Below are 18702 nucleotides of genomic sequence, written 5' to 3'. Positions count from 1 at the left end.
TTTTTTCTTGCATTTCTGTCTTCTTTGCAGCCCTCTCATCTTCACTTTCCACAGCTCTCTAGTCTTCACAGCTTTCTAGTCTGAGCTAAATGGCTACCCATAGGGTATATGTATATGTATATGTGTATATGTGTATATGTGTATATGTGTGTGTGTGTGTGTGTGTGTGTGTGTGTGTGTGTATACTTTGTTTGGGGCCCTAGAGCTTAGCACCTACTTAGCAAATGGGCCTTCCTACAAACAAGCCTCTCCTAATCAAGTTTCCCTTAATTAGCTCCACCTGAGGCAGATGGAATGGGCAGGAAGATCTTTGATCATATTAGCACCACACATAGTAATCAGTTTGTTTAGTTCATAGGACTGGCTACATTCCAGATTTGGGGGGACTGTCCTAATTTCAGGCATCCTTTGCCATTTTACCCATAAACCAACCAAATGTCCCAAGAATTTCAATATTTTGACAAAAGCAACTAACAACATTACAAAATATGGAGAATCATAGGCCTAAAAAATCAATTACTCATGAAAACATTCATGTCCTGTTCTGCCTGCACTTATCTAGGGGAGGCATTTGGGTCATAGCCTACCTAGAGGTGAATTTTGCTGTCACATATGGAGAGCTTTACAGATATTATTAGCGTAGGGAGTAAAAAGAGGATACCAGAGCACGAGAGGCAAAGACTTTTTGGAATATAAAGGCATCTTTCATAATATTCAGGGATAGTGTAGCATCCAGAGAGACAAAATTTTAATGCATTAGTCATAGCAGTGAGGTAAATCTATAAAACACTTAAAAATAGGGCAGCCAAAACATTAGAGAAAGACCTAGGCTTAATCACTTTCTAGTTTCAGAAGAATGGTTCTTGAAAGAAATAGAGCAAAGCAGGGGATCAAATTCTGGAATTCCTACTTATTGGCAGTCAGACACATTATGTTTTGCTTAATTTGATATTATATAGGCAATGACAAGGATCTGACTGCCATGGTACAGTTTGGAGGTTGGAGAAAGTCTCAGATCTCCAACTTTTATGGCATGATTTTTTTTGGGAGGGAGCTTGCCCTCTTCTCCAAATGAGGTGGGGGTTATGCTTCCTGTGAAATATGTTCAAATGACCTGGATGACTGTACCAATGGCATAGACTCTGGCCCCATTATGACTCTTCATGTTCAGCTTATGCCTAGTGATCCAGATATTATTCTCTTCCTTAGGGCTTCCTTCTACAAACACTAACCATGTCCAGGGGCTATTTCGAGTACAAATTTTCACTTAATTTGAAGTAATTTCAACTAAACTTAAAAGAAAAAAAAAGAACCCTATTTTTCTCCCATGTGCAATGCATTGTGCTGGGGAATATGTGCGTAGAAAACTGTAATACAAACACTAGTCTCAAGGACCTTGTTTTGAAGCATTTTCAAAATTATTTAATTAAAATTTAATTTTGGATCCAAAAACAAGTGCAAAAAGTAAAAAGAAGATGGCTTTACAACAGTGCTTTTTAGAAGGAATATGTTAATTCACATGTAATATTTTTATACTTAGTGTCGTAGGGAGGTGTCCTGCACAAAAATCCAAATGATAGAAAGATTCCTTAGAGAAGGTTATGCTCCAGTATGCAGATGACATCAAGCCTTGGAAAAACATAGTTTTGCTATCAAGCTCAAAAGAGAATAATTTGATAGTCCACAAAAGACAAAGTGGATGAAAAAAAAATGCCTTTGAGCCAGGTTATGATATACAGAAATCTAATGCTGGACTTCAAGGCTGTCTTAACCTGTCTTTAGTAACCCTTAGGGTGATAGGACTGAACTATATGGGTTTCAGTAATGTTTCATTCAGGCCCAACTTAACCATCCATGATGTAATTTCTATTTATGATAATTAAAGGTTAGATTTTCAGGATAAGTCATTTTGAATTGAAGTTTAATTTCCTTTACTCTTTATTTATTTATTTGTTCATTTATTTATTTATTTTCTTCTAAAATTTCTTGTGACAACAAAATTCTTGTATTATTCTAATTGTGTTTCCATCATATTTGAAGGTCTTTTTTTCTCATCACTTGCAAAACTTGTTTGTTATTCAAATTGTTCAATTTATTTAGTATATATCCTGGAGTTTGAAGTGAAAGATTTTTTTCAGAGGATGATCTAAGGATTCTTTTGATCGATGATTTATTCTTTATATTCAGAAGCTCTGTAAACTTTTCCAAATACATTTTATTGATATCTTTTGTTTCAAAACTTCTCCCTGTATTGCTCTCTCTCCCCATCTCACCCTAGATTAATACCCTGAGCCTCCTAGATGTTAACTGATATTTTGTTTTTGTTTTTTGTGGAACAGAGTTGCAGATTTGTTGTTTAGTCATTGCAATCATATTCTACTCTTCGTGACCCCAGTTAGAGTTTTCTTGCCATTGATACTGGAGTGGTTTTCCATTTTCTTCTTCAGTTCATTTTATAGATGAGGAAACTGAGGCAAACAGGATTAAGTGACTTGCCCACAGTCACAAGACTAGTTAAGTGTCTGAGGTCAAAGATGAGTCTTCCTGAATCTAGGTCTTATGCTCTATCCCCTGCACCACCTAGCTGCCCCAGAATTAGAGAGTAGGTAGTTAAATACATAGGGAGAACAAAGGCAAGGAACATACAGAAATGCATGATATACCCTTACCAGGTACATGGAGAAAAAATGAAGAGAGTGTACCTGTATCTATATCTGTATCTATATAGCTATATATCTCTAGCTATCCCATATAACAAAGAAAAATGGAAAAAAATGGAAAATCTGACCTATATATTGAAAAACTGTGAAAAAATGTTCAATTTATGACAGTCAAGTACTTTCTACCTCCGCAAATAAGCAGGGTGGGGATATATTCTCATATCTCTTCTTTGGATACCTGTTTGTTCTTTGTAATTTTGCAATGTTCACTTTTGATGGTTGTGTGGTTAATCTCTCTATTTAAATTGTTGTAGTCATGTACATTTTCTTTCAGTATACTTCACTCTACATCATGTCATATAAAATTTCCCACGCTTCTCTATATTCATCACATTCGTCATTTCTTACCATACAGTAATATTCCATTATACTCATGTGCCATGACTTGTTTAGTTATTCCCCAAATGATGGATATTATTTTGTTTATAGTTCTCCACTATCACAAAAAAGTGATATTTTGTATATGCAGGCTTTCATCTTATCAAGGAACTCTTTTGGATATAAGCCTAGTAGTAGATTCTCTGAGTCAAAATGTATGGATAGTTTAGACTATTTATATAGTTACAAAATGCTTTTCAAAATAGTTATACCAATTAACAGATCTGTTCATAATTCACCAATGTGTCTATCTTACAACCTTTCCAAAATTCACTGTCTCCACCTTTTGCTATCTTTGCAATTCCAAGGCATGAGCTGAAACTTCAACGCTGTTTTGTTTGCATTTCTCTTATTATTTGGAGCTTTCTTTCATATTTGGCCACTTATCTATTGGGAAATCACATTTGATTATAGATAAAAAGACATTTATCTTACATATAAATATGTATGTACTTCTGTATATATGTGTGTGTATGTATATGTGTAGGTGATGCCTCTGTGATGATGTATATATGTCTATATACATATGTCTGTGTATGTACATATACATTATTATATATGTAATGATGTTTCTATATTTGGTAGCAACCATTTATTTGAGAGATTTGAGGCAAATTTTTTAATCATTCAATAATTTCCTTTCTTGCCCTAGATACATGAATTTTGTTTTTGTAGAATCCTTTCATTTCACAAAATCAAAGTGATAAATTTTACCTTTTCAATTGTCTCTGTCCCTTATTTGGTTTAGACCAAAGCTGTGAAAGGTAGGTGATATACTTTACTTCTAATGTTCTTATGGTACGATCTTTAACGTTATGTATCAATTTAGAATTTATTATGGAATGTGGTATAAAGTAATGGTCTAAAACTAATTTCTGCCAGGTTGTTTTTTAGTTTTCTGTCATTTTTTATCAGACATAGACTTCTTTCCTAATTAATGTTTGCTGATTTTACAAATACTGGCTTATTGAATGCTCTTGATTTTTATTCACTTTGTCTAGTCTATTCCATTAATCTACTTTTCTCTTTCTTCTCAAAATAATAACACATGTTATTTGTGACTATTGATTTATAATATATTTTGAAGTGTGCAAGTGCTGTTCTCCCATCATTCCTACCTTTCTTTATTTGCCTTCATATTTTAGATTTCTTATTTCTCTGAAGCAATTTTGTTATTATTCTATACTGTTATGTAAAATAATCCCTTGCGAGTTTAATTGGTATGACATTCAGATTCTAAATTAACTTTGGCAGTATTGTCACTTTTTTATGTTGGCGCAGTCCACCATGAACACTGAACATTCTTTCAGCTATTTTCAAGTTGTCTTTTATTTCTGTAAGAAATGTTTTATTATTGACTCATATGAGCATATTGGTCTCCAAGTATTTTATGTATTTTGAAGTTATTTTGAAGTTTATAATTTTCTAATATTATGAATTTCAGTTTTGTAGCTTGTCATTTTTTTTCTGGGAGAACTATGAATTATCTCTTCACAATCTATCTTCAAAGTTATACAGTTTGTCTTCTATAGAATCCAAATGCTCTTTAATTGTATTGAACTTTTCTTCTACTAATTTTTCCTGCACTTCAGGATTTTTTGCTCCAAATAGTTTAATCTTTCCTTGGTTTTTTTTTTCTAAACTCCTATTTTCTAAAAAATCATCATTGAGAGCTTTAATTTCTGCTATTTTTATTCCTAATTTCTTTATTTTATGGGTATCACTTTTCTTTTGAGTTACTCTGAATTTCTTATTATTGTTCCATATTTTGTAGAGGTTCCACAAGATTATGTTTTTAAGCAGATTTAATCAGTTTACTTTCCTTAATATTAACATATTTCTTAACAAAGCTCTATATTTTCATGAAGATTTAAATCATCCTTTTGGTTTTAAGATCATCTCTATTGAATTATCTTCTTGTATTCTGGCTTTTATTTATGCTATTCTCTTGAAATCTATAGTGTGAACCTCATAGCTCATTTCCTGGCCTCTTTACTGATAAAAGGACACCTTAGAGTTCAGGAGCTTTGGTCATTATCCTGAGTAGCATCTAGGGTAACAGGGTGTTCCCTCGGATGGGTTTCAGTCTTATTTCCTTCAGGCCCAATTTAATCATCCATGAGGGCAGTATTCCTTATTCCTCCCTATAGTATCTAGTGAAAATTCCCCCATTATTAAATAAAAATTTTGAAAATACTCTCTCAGACTTTGGGTTATGGATTACAGGATGCTGAAGCTATTTTCTATAAGGACATTACTAAAACAAAAGTTCAGAATGGATCAGCCCTACAAGAATTACATGTACATTTGTGCTGAAGTTACTAAGACAGGTCCAAACCCTGCTTCCAACCTCTACTAGCTGTGTAACTCTATGCAAGTCATTACCTCTCTGTGTCTTATCTCCTAAACTATTAAATTAGGTCCTTGAAGTAGGTGACTACCAAGGTGTCTTGCTTGGAGCTCTAAGTTTAAAATCCAACTTAAAAAAATGGTTGTGGAAGAAAATCACCAATTATGATATTTATTGTAATTTGTATTGGATGAATCAGGCACTCGGAAAATTGGTGGTTAATTTTCTCTTTCAAGATTCTGCAACATCTGAGTACCATAGAACCAGGGCCTTTGACAAAGGCATTTCTGAGAAAACAGGGAATAGCTCAGAAACCATTACATTGTCAATAAACATCTGACAGAGATTGAGTACCTTCTGCATACTTTGTACTCAAGTTGTCCAGTCCATCACCTAAGTCTTTCCCAGGGACTTACATAAGGACACAGAAACAGACACATCCATACTTCCTTTACATAAAGATGTCTCAGTTGGCTTGCTGTTTCTTCCTTTTTTCATGACAAATAACATGAAGATGTGCCAGCCTAATAAAAATCAATGCAGAGTTTCATAGAATCCCAAAACTCAAAGTTGTTGATGGCCTCAGTGACCATTTAGTTTAACCCATATCCCCAGAGGAATACACCATGGTAATACACCTGACAAGTGGTCATTTAGCCTCTGCTGGAAAGTTGCTAATGAGGAAGGAACACACTTCCTTTCAAGACAGTCTAATTATAATTGTAGATAGCTTTAGTTGTCCCTGGTTTGACTTGCTACTTTCAGGCCACTTTGAGATAGAAGATAGACAGATATCATCCTGAGGGATGATAGAATTGTAGCTGTAAAGTTAGAAGGGACCTTGGAGGCCTTTTAGTCCAGTATCCTCATTTAACAAGTGAGAGGCAGCATAATTTTCCTTGGGTCACCCAGCTGGTAAGTGCCCTCTAGTGCAAGCTTCTCTTTTTATTACTGTTATACTTGTTGCTTGTAGACCCAAAATCCATTTCTCTGGACATTCTTAGTAATGATAGTTCAGATAGCCTTTTGGAAAGCAAATCTTGATATTCTCTAGGATTAATTTAAGTGGGCTGGGCAGAGGTCTGAATGAGGTGATCTAGGAAAGACATGGGATTAATCAATTTTTTCAAACTTTCATAGTTTCAGAACATGTAGAATTGAGGGGAGGAAAAAAGTGCAGAAAAACTGAGCATATAATGACTTGAAGATATTGGATAAGCTAACACATGATATGTATTTTTGATAAATGCATAATTCTGTATTTAATATTTTAAAAGTAAAATATTGCTATTGTTGAAATTTTCTCATGGAACCACAATTCATGTTGCAAATAAGAGCAAGGCTAAAAAACAGTGTTGTAGGGGCAGAGTCAAGATTGTGGAGTAAAAGCAGGGACTTGCTTGAACTCTCCCCCAAACCCCTCCAAACACCTGTAAAAAATGACTCTAACAAATTCTAGAGCTACAGAACTGACAAAATGACAGAGTGAAAAAAGTCTCCAGCCCAAGATGGCCTGTATGGTCACTGGGAAGGGTCTATCACACCATTCTAGGAGCAGAGCACAGCCCAGCATGGGCCACACCAACAAGACCAGAACAGAGCAGACTGAGCAGAGCAGGCCAAAAGGCACTGAATCACTGAGTTGTGGTGGTTTCCTGACTTCTCAACCCACAAATAACAAAGACAATTTAGGAGGTCAGTAGGAAAACTCTGTTGGACCTGGGTGAGAGAAGGTCAGTGTCTGGCCCCAGCCCCAGGGCAGTGGATGTGGCTGCAGCAGTGGCAGAAGCAGCAGCAGCAGGGGCTTCTGGAGCTCCAGGCTCACAGATGGTGGTGGGAATAAAGTGTTTGGTCAGAGCAGGAGTACAGGGATCTCTTTGCTGGAGTTGAGGCAGGATTCTCTTGCTTTAATGTGCTTGGATCTGGGTCACAGTCCTCGTTGGCAGTCTTGGGGTGAGGAGGAGCACTGGCATTGCAGATCTTGTGGTGGCTATGGAAGAGGAGTCCTCATAGCAGTTCCAAGGCAGAAAAGAGTTCTAGAGGTCACTCACAGATGAAAACACAGCAGGCCAATAGAGGAGTAAACACATCTCCTTGGATCATACCACCTCAGAAGAACTGAAAATTTACAGTTGCCTACAAGTAGCTTGGAAAACAGCTGTGCAAAACCCTGAAGCTTGGGACAGAGCACTCTCTACTCTGGAAGCAGAGTCATACCTTGACAAAAAGCTCAAAAGTCAAGTAATTGGCTGGGGAAATGAGCAGACAGCATAAAAAAAACTCAGACTATAGAATCTTACTTTGGTGACAAAGAAGATTAAAACATAAAACCAGAAGAAGACAACATAGTCAAACATCCTACATCAAAAGTCTCCAAGAGAAATATGAATTGGTATCAGGCCACAGAAGAGCTCCAAAAGGATTTGGAAAATTGAGTAAGAGAAGTAGAGAAAAAATTGGGAAAAGAAATGAGAGGGATGCAAGAAAATCATGAAAAACAAGTCAACACATTGCTAAAGGATACCCCAAAAATACAGAGGAAAATAACACCTTAAAAATAGACTAACCCAAATGACAAAAGAGGTCAAAAAAAAAAAAAAAAAACCAAAGAGGAGAAGAATGCCTTAAAAAACAAAATTGGCCAAATGCAAAAGGAAGTCCAAAATCTCACTGAAGAAAATAATTCATCAACAATTAGAATGGAACAAATGGAAGCTAAAGACTTTATGGGAAATCAAGAAATTATAAAACAGAACCAAAAGAATGAAAAAAATAGAAGACAATGCGAAATATCTCATTGGAAAAACCACTGACCTGGACATTAGATTCAGGAGAGATAATTTAAAAATTATTGGACTACCTGAAAGTCATGATCAAAAAAAGAGCATAGACATCATCTTTCAAGAAATTATCAAGGAAAATTGCCCTGATATTCTAGAACCAGAGGGTAAAATAGAAATTGAAAGAATCCAAGAAAGATCCCAAAAGCAAAACTCCTAGGAATATTGTAGCCAAATTCCAGCTCCCAGGTCAAGGAGAAAATATTGCAAGCAACTAGAAAGAAACAATTTGAGGACTGTGAAAACACAATCAGGATAACACAAGATCTAGCAGCTTCTACATTAAGGGATGGAAGGGCTTGAAATATGATATTCTGGAGGTCAAAGGAGATAGGATTAAAACTAAAAATCACCTACCCAGCAAAACTGAGTATAATACTTCAGGGAAAAAAGGATTTTCAATGAAATAGAGAACTTTCAGTTATTCTTGATGAAAAGACAAGAGCTGAATAGAAAATTTGACATTCAAATGCAAGAATCAGCAGAAGCATGAAAAGGTAAACAGGGAGGAGAAATCATCAAGACTTATTAAAGTTAAACTCTTTACATTCCTACATGGAAAGATGATATTTGTAACTCATTTCTCAGTACTAGGGTAGTTGAAGAGAATACACATATTTGTGTGTGTATATACATATGTATATATGTATACATTTATATGCATATACATATGTATACACATGTATATACGCACACATATATACATATATATGTATAGACACATACAGAGGGCACAGGGTGAGTTGATCATGAAGGGATAATATCTAAAAAATAAAATTAAGGGGCAAGATGAATATATTGGGAGGAAAAAAAGAGAGATAGAGTGGGTGTAAATTATTTCACATAAAAGAACCAAGAAAAAACTGTTATAATGAAAGGGAAGTGGGGGGGGAGGTGAAAGGGAATGAGTGAACCTTACTCTCATCAGATTTGGCTTAAGGAGGCAATAACATACACACTCAGTTGGGTATCTTATCCTACAGGAAAGAAGGGGAAGGGGATAAAGGAGGGATGATAGAAGAGAGGACAGAATGGGGGAGGAGCCAGTCAGAAGCAAACACTTTTGAAAAGGGACAGAGTCAAAGGAGAAAACTGAATAAATGGGGGACAGGATAAAATGGAGGGAAATATAGTTAGTCTTTCACAAGATGACTATTATGGAAGTGTTTTGCATAAGGACGTATGTATAACATATATTGAATTGCCTGCCTTCTGAAGGAGGGTAGGTAGAGAGGGAAGAAGGGAGAGAATTTGGAACTCAATGTTCTAAAAACAAATGTTAAAAATTGTTTTTAAATGCAACTGGGAAATAAGATACACATGCAATGGGGTACAGAAATCTATGTTGCCCTACAAGAAAGTAAGGAGGAAGGGGATGAGGGGGAGTGGGGTGATAGAAGGGAGGGGAGACTGGAGGAAAGGGAAATCAGACTCAATGCCATCTTGGGGTAGAGGAGAGGGGTGAGATGGGAAGAAAGTCTGTAACTCAAAATCTAGTCGAAATGAATGTTGAAAGCTATAAATAAATTAATTAATCTTAAAAAAAGACTAATGCTGTGATGTCCACTGTCCTGATGTCATAGATAAAGAAATTGAACAATTCTGTAAGGGACATGTCTCAATTCCCCAATAACTGCTTGTTGAATGAATGAAACCCTCTTAGAAATGTTAGTTTACATCTTTTTTAAAATAACTATTTGGATTGAGTATATTATAATATTATATTATATTATACTATATTATATTACATTATATTATATTATATGATATTATATTATATTGTATTGTATTACATTATATTATATTATATTATATTATATTATATTATATCATATTGTCTTATATCATAGCATAGCATAGCATTATATCATATTATATCATATAATAAATTATGCTATACTGTATTAGATTAGATTATATAATATCATATCATAACATATTATATCTTACCACATCATAGCACATAAAATCATAGCATATATGATATCATAATAATATTATATTATTTTTATTCTTTGAGTAATCTGGAGTTTTCTTCATTGTTCAACTTATAAATTATTGGTTGGTAATTGACATTTGCTCATCAGACCAAGACATGTTATAGAGCAGAAAGCACAAACTCAAGCCAAGAGAGTATCTTGACTTCCTTCACCACATATGTCAGACTATTATTTGGACTAGAAAGCTCTCTGAAGTGATGGAAAGGAACAGCTTCTATGGAATTGTTTGATAAAAGTAAATGAATGAAGTAAAATAAAATTAAAAAAAACAAACTCCATTCCACAATTAGGATCCTAATACATAAAATTTATTATTTCACTCTAGCTTTCCTTCAAATGATTTCCATTAAATTTTTACAAACCACCTGAGAGACAAGAATTAACATAAGGAGGAGAAGGAAGAGAAAGGAGAAAAAAGGAAAGGAGAATAACAAAAGAGAATGAGATGAAGAAAAATGAGGAGAAGAAAGAAAAGAGGGAGGGAAGGAGGATGAAATAGTAATGATAGAAAGAGGTGCAAGTCAATGGTGTAAAAAAGTTTTACAACCTGTAAAATGGGTATGAATTTTTTTTTAAAGAAAGAAATTAATAGTGATAAAGTATCATGCTTGCAGCAATGATGATACTATCACAGAAATGCACATTAAATTCAGTTCTTGGACACCCTGGCTTCCTGAGCCACCTAAAAGCCTTTATTCTGTGTGAAGTACATAGTAATGTCCAGAGGACATATGATGAGCAGATATCAAACATGTGGATTGAATTCTTAGTTAAGGCCTCATTGGAATCAGATACACTTTCCCTATGTCCCTCTTTATCTTTTTCCCTGGAGGCATGAGCATGAGACATAAACCTAACCTTGTCAAAATTATAAAAGACATACTGTAGTACTTCTTATGTCCCATCTTATACACTGTTTAGCTGCAAGCAAAATTGACTCACAATTTGGAGAAACCTGCTTTTTGGCATATCAGATTACATCACGGAAGTTGCTTAGCTTGGCTACGATCAGGAGAAATAGGATAACTTTCTGTCAAGGAAAAATATTCCCTTTTTTGTCTTATGGTAGATATTAAGTATGCCTTGTCTGTCAGAAATGAAAGGGGAATAATTCTCTATGACATAGTACATTTTTTACCCCCGGGGTCTTTTTCCTTGGTTTATATATCAATATATTTGAAAAGGATGTTAGAAGGAGGTAATATTAGTAATGAGGCATCATATTTCTCCTCATACCAGGTTCAAATAAGAGTGGAAGGATCCTGGAAAGATGATTCCTGTCTTTCCTCTCACCAAAGCCCAATTATTCTTGAATTACCACATTCAGGTATGTTCCTCTGTGATGAAATATGGTTCCCTTTAATCAGTGTTCCATTGTAAGTTTTAGCCTTTCTCCCTCACAGTAAGACAGGGCTTTGGCAAAGCCTTTAGTAAGACAATGAGCTGTGTCATAAACAGCAGTAGATTCTGAATCAAGCGATGCCAAGTCAAAAACCCATCTAATGGGGATCTTTTGGCATTAATCATTTCATTTGCACCCACACAGAGATCACCATGAAGCATTTTATTTTCCCGTTTGGGGGTATAAAAAACACCAACTCTTCCTGGCAGCATATGCAATTTTTAACAGATACACCCCCTATAGCAGAGACCCTAATTCAGAAGGGATTAGATTGAAACGCTTTTGAGGTTCCTTCCAATGAGATTTTGTGATTTTGCTCCTAAGTATAACCTAACTCTACTGGGAGGAGACAGTAAACTTATCAGCAATATAGTTTGTAGGCAGCAGTTGCTATCCGAGGCCTGGGAACTTAGGTCCCCTCACAGAGTTGGAGCAGAGAGAATTGAAATCCCTGTGGGAGCAAAGAGAAAACTTAGCAATTCAACTATTAAACATGTATTTTTGGTGTTTTATCTTTTTTATTTTAAATACTAAAACAAATACACAATAAGAAAAGAAAAAGAAACATATTATAAACCTAAATATTAAAAGAAATACAAAATAAGAAAAAATATGTCATGTGCACAGCAGAACATGAGAGGATTCAAAATATATAGCAATAAATTTCCATTTCAAGAAATCCTATGTAATCAATACAAAATTTCTTTGCTTCCTTGTAAGTTTTCTTTTGTTCTCTGCTGTGTACTTTTTACTTTGTTCTTTTCTCCCTTCCTCCTCCACCCCAGAAGGCTAAAATTAAGCTTGGATATATTTAGATACAGATATAGATATATACATACACATATGCAAATACATATATACTCCTACATACATACCTACAAATAGAAACATATACTTTCCCTAACAAGATCTACTCCTGATCTTTGTTTTTATATTTGTGCATATCTCTGATTTTTTTTATTCCTTCTGACTCCTCTACTTTCCTTCTACCTGTCACCTTGCCCTCTTATTATTCAACCTCATCCTACCCCATGGATCCCTCCTTTATCCTCCCATTCTCATTAACCTAAATACCCTTCTATACCCCCCCTTATCCTATTCCCTCATCCTTCCCTCTAGATATCTTTCCCTTATCCTCCCCCAGCTCCCAGTCCCCTTAGTGTTTTATTTCTTTTTGAATTTAGAACTTGATACTCTTCTAGATGTATATCTATTATTCCCTCTTGAACCCATTTCCCATGAAAGTAGGCTTCCAGAACTAACAGCCCTCCTCTCCCATCTAAGTGTTGACTGTTCCTCTCACACCTCAGAGATAATTACTCTTTTTAACTGTCCCTAAATAGTTTTACTTTTTTTTTGTTTTTTTTTAATTTAAATTTATTTATTTAACATATTTAGTTTTCAGCATTGATTTTCACAAGAGTTTGAATTACAAATTTTCTCCCCATTTCTACCCTCCCCCCCAACTCCAAGATGGCGTATATTCTGGTTGCCCTGTTTCCCAGTCAGCCCTCCCCTGTATCACCCCCTCCCATCCCCTTTTCCCAACCTTTCTTGTAGGGCAAGATAAATTTCTATGCCCCATTGCCTGTGTATCTTATTTTCTAGTTGCATGCAAAAACTTTTTTTTTTGTTTTTGAACATCTGTTTTTACAACTTTGAGTTCCAAATTCTCTCTCCTCTTCCCTTCTAACCCACCCTCCCTAAGAAGTCAAGCAATTCAACATAGGCCACATATGTATCATTATATATAACCCTTCCACAATACTCATGTTGCGAAAGACTAATTATATTTTGCTCCTTCCCAATCCATCCCACTTTATTGAATTTTCTCCCTTGACCCTGTCCCCTTTCCAAAATGTTTGCTTTTGATTACCTCCACCCCCATCTGCCCTCCCATCCATCATCCCCCGCTTTTATTTTTTTATCTTCCTCCCTCTTCTTTCCTGTGGGGTAAGATACCCAATTGAGTATGTATGGTATTCCCTCCTCAGGCCAAATCTGATGAGAGCAAGGTTCACTCATTCCTCCCTCACCTGCCCTCTCCCCTCCTCCCAAAGAACTGCTTCCACTTGCCACCTCTATGTGAGATAAACCACCCCATTCTATCTCTCCCTATCTCCCTCTCTTAGTATGTTGCTCTCTCATCCCTTAATTTGATTTTATTTCTTTTAGATATCTTCCCTTCATCTTCAATTCACCCTGTGTCTGCTCTCTCTCTCATATATATATATATATATATATATATATATATATATATATACATATATATGTATATGTATATATATATACACACACACACATATATATACACACAGATATATACATACATACACATTCACTTATATATATATATATACACACATACACACACACATATATATACACACAAATATATACACACATACACATTCACTTAAATATATATATATATATATATATATATATATATATATATATATATATACATATGCATATTCCCTTCAGCTACCCTAATACTGAGGTCTCATGAATCATATACATCATCTTTCCATGTAGGAATGTAAACAAAACAGTTCAACTTTAGTAAGTCCCTTGCAATTTCTGTTTCTTGATTACCTTTTCATGCTTCTCTTGAATCTTGTGTTGGAAAGTCAAATTTTCTATTCAGTTCTGGTCTTTTCACTGAGAAAGCTTGAAAGTCCTCTATTTTATTGAAAATCCATATTTTGCCTTGGAGCATGATACTCAGTTTTGCTGGGTAGGTGATTCTAGGTTTTAATCCTAGCTCCATTGACCTCCGGAATATTGCATTCCAAGCCCTTTGATCTCTTAATGTAGAAGTTGCCAGATCTTGGGTTATTCTGATTGGGTTTCCACAATACTCAAATTGTTTCTTTCTGGCTGCTTGCAGTATTTTCTCCTTGATCTGGGAGCTCTGGAATTTGGCGACAATATTCCTAGGAGATTTCTTTTTGGGATCTATTTGAGGAGGCGATCGATGGATTCTTTCAATTTCTATTTTGCTCTGTGGCTCTAGAATATCAGGGCAATTCTCCTTGATAATTTCTTGAAAGATGGTATCTAGGCTCTTTTTTTGATCATAGCTTTCAGGTAGTCCAATAATTTTTAAATTATCTCTCCTGGATCTATTTTCCAGGTCAGTGGTTTTTCCAAGGAGATATTTCACATTGTCTTCCATTTTTTCATTCCTTTGGTTCTGTTTTATAATATCTTGATTTCTCATAAAGTCACTAGCTTCCACTTGCTCCAATCTAATTTTTAAAGTAGTATTTTCTTCAGTGGTCTTTTGGACCTCCTTTTCCATTTGGCTAATTCTGCCTTTCAAGGCATTCTTCTCCTCACTGGCTTTTTGGAGCTCTTTTGCCATTTGAGTTAGTCTGTTTTTTAAGGTGTTGTTTTCTTCAGTGTATTTTTCAGTATTTTTTTGAGTCTCCTTTAGCAAGTCATTGACTTGTTTTCCATGGTTTTCTCACATCCTTCTCATTTCTCTTCCCAATTTTTCCTCTACTTCTCTAACTTGCTTTTCCAAATCCTTTTTGAGCTCTTCCATGGCCTGGGACCAGTTCATGTTTTTCTTGGAGGCTTTTGTTGTAGGCTCTAAGACTTTGTTGTCTTCTTTAGGCTGTATGTTTTGGTCTTCTTTGTCACCAAAGAAAGAATCCAAAGTCTGAGACTGAATCTGGGTGTGTTTTCTCTGCCTGGCCATACTCCCAACCAACTAATTTGACGCTTGAGTTTTTCAGTGGGGTATGACTGCTTGTAGACTAATGAGTTCTATGTTCAATGTTTGGGGGGGAGGTGCCAGCTCTGTCACACCAGCACTACTCCTTCCCCAAGAACCCCCAACCCGGACTGGGTTTAGATCTTCAGCAGGCTGTGGGCTCCTGCTCTGATCCACCACTTAATTCCTCCCACCAGGTGGGCCTGGGGCCAGAAGCGGCAGCAGCTGTAGCTGCCCCACCTCCGCTGCCCCCGGGGCTGGAAGCTGAACCACGAACTCCTTCTACTCCCCCAGCTTTTCCCACTAACCTTCTCTGCAGTCTTTGGTGTTTGTGGGTTGAGAAGTCCAGTAACTGCCGCAGCTCACTGATTCAGGGTGCTAGGGCCCCCTCCACCTGGCCTCTGGTCTGGATGGTCCATGCCACTCAGGCTGGGTTCTGTTCCACTCCGTTCCCAGCTCCCAGGTCCGTGTGGGATAGACCTCACCCAGAGACCATCCAGGCTGTCCTGGGATGGAGACCTGCTTTTCTCTGCTGTTTTGTGGGTTCTGCAGTTCTAGAATTCGTTCAGAGCCATTTTTTATAGGTTTTTGGAGGGACTCGGTACGGAGCTCACGCTAGTCCCTGCTTTCCAGCTGCCATCTTGGCTCTGCCCCAGTTTTACTTTTTAAAGTCATATCATACTCAGGTCTACCCCAATCTTTCTTATGAACTACCCAATTACTCAGAACAATCTTAGACATACTTTTTGTGTTTTACATACATAAAAGGTAAACCATCTGTTCTTATCGAGTTCGTTGCAATCAGTATTTTGTATATTTCTCTTGGCTCTTGTATGTAAGATCTTTTAGTAAGTTCAGGTTTTTTTTTAAAACAAAGTCTTGAAAGTCTGACAATTCATTAAATGTCCATTTCTTCCATTTAGAATTATGCTTAACTTTGTTGAGTATGATATTTGCAGCCAGAACCCCAGCTCTTTTTTTCTTCAATATGTAGTGTTCCAAAACCTATGGTCTTTTAGTGTTGCCACCACTAGGTCTTGTGTGATTCTTATTATGGCACTGCCACATGTAAATTTTTTTCTTGTTACTCATAATATTTTATCCTTGAGTGGGGCATTTCAGAATTTCACTATAATATTCTTTGTGTTTTCTCTGTATTGTCTCTTTCAGGTGGTGATTGCTGGATTTTTTCTATTTCTACTTTACTCTCTTGTTCTAATATGTCAAGACAATTTTCTTTAATTATTTCTTGTATTATTGTATCAAGATTCTTTTTTTGATTATAGCTCTCAGGTAGTCAGATTATTCTTAAGTTTTCTCTTCTTGTTCTGTTCTCCAGATCAGTTGTTTTTCTTATGAGATGTTTCACATTCTCTTCTATTTTTTCATTGTTTTTAGATTTTGTTTTTATTATTTCTTGACCTCTTATAACTTCACTGGCTTCTCCTTGCCCAATTCTGGTCTTCAAGGATTTGTTTTCTTCCTTAGGATTCCAAATCTTCTTTTCTAATTGATTGACTTTCTTTTCATAATCTTCTTGGTTTTCTTGGATTGTTTTTTTTTTTAGTTTTTCCTCAATCTCACTCATTTGATTTATAAGTCTTTTTAATGTTTTTCTATGAATTTGGGTGGGGGGGGAACAGGTGACCATTTGATGTTGCTCTTTAGGGTAGAAAAGGATTTTTTGCTTCAGTATCCTCCTCTGCAGATGAACCCCAGTCTTCTCTATTCCCACAGTAACTCTCTATGGTTGAATTCTTTCTCCTTTGCCTGTGCATTTTTTTTATTTTTAATAGCTTAGTTTTTGTAATCACATCTAGTCCTGGGGTATGGAGGATAATGCCTCTGGCTTCAGATCTTCCTTTAGTTCTCCCCCTGTGGCCTAGAACTGGAACCTCCAGCGTCCTTTAAGTGCCCACAGCCAGCAGAATCCCTGCCTCACTGCTGCTTCTGTACACACTGGGTGTGTGCTAGTCCCTTCTCACCCAGGGCCATGTGTCCACAGCACATCTGGGTCTGGCGTTCTTTGTCAGTAGAGGTTCCCTTGATCTTCCCCAGCTCAGATGTCCAACACCCCTCACACTCCCAGAAGCAAAAGTTTCTGTGGCTGAGGCTGAGGAAGACTGCCAATCCAGATAACCTCAGGGCTTGCTGCTTTTGTTTAAGCTATCCTAGCCTGGAGGTGTTTACTCTTCAGAGGTTCCAAACCTTATCCTGGCATTTTTCTTCAGATTTTCTCCCATTGTCCTGGGAAGACCCGTGTTCTGCCTCTACTCTTCTTCATTTATACTACTCTATGTTTGCCACGAGGTACTATTTTATCTCTTTTATGGGGGACAATCTTGAGAGCCTGGAATTTTCTGACCTACTACACCATCTTTCCAGAATCCTCTTAAACATTTATTAAGAATCTATAATATGCATGGTACTTTGCTAGGCTCTGGGTGCAAAGGAAAAAAACAGAAACATCCTTACATTCTACTGATGAATACAGCATGTTCAAAGATAAGTAAAAGCAAAATGTGAGGGGGGGGAGAGACAGAGAGACAGAGAGAGAGAGAGGCAGAGACAGAGAGTCAGAGACAGAGAGACAGAGAGAGAGACAGACAGAGACAGAGACAGAGAGAGAGAGACAGAGAGATAGAGACAGAGAGATAGCGACAGAGAGATAGAGAGAGAGACAGAGACAGAGAGATAGAGAGAGAGACAGAGACAGAGAGATAGAGAGAGAGACAGAGACAGAGAGACAGAGAGAGAGACAGACAGAGACAGAGACAGAGAGAGAGACAGAGAGACAGAGACAGAGAGGTAGAGAGAGAGACAGAGACAGAGAGACAGAGAGAGAGACAGAGACAGAGAGAGGGAGAGAGAGAGAGAGAGAGAGAGAGAGAGAGAGAGAGAGAGAGAGAGAGATTGAGCAGCACCCAAAGTACCTAGGTAGTTGGTCCCAAGAGAACATGAGTCATCTGAGAAGAATGAGCCAACTCAGCTTAGAAGTCCATTGTTTCACTTTTTTCTGTCAACCTTAGTAGGCCAAAGTGTTTGATTTTTTTCTTAAGAACTTGTTAGGAGTTTGTCTTCTTACATGAATTTATCAAAAGCTATTCTAAATTATTTTATATTTTAGTAGCTAGGTGGCACAGTGAATAGAGTGCTGGACCTTACACAAGCTCCAGCCTTATACAATGACTAGTTGTATGACCCTGGGTAAGTCACTTAGCTTCTGTCTGCCTCAAGATCCTCATGTATAAAATAAGAATAAATGGAGTTTCTAATAGCACCTATCTT

The sequence above is a fragment of the Trichosurus vulpecula genome, chromosome 3 (genome assembly GCF_011100635.1).
Source record: "Trichosurus vulpecula isolate mTriVul1 chromosome 3, mTriVul1.pri, whole genome shotgun sequence".
Taxonomy (NCBI): Eukaryota; Metazoa; Chordata; class Mammalia; order Diprotodontia; family Phalangeridae; genus Trichosurus; species Trichosurus vulpecula.
This window is presented reverse-complemented; position numbering follows the sequence as displayed.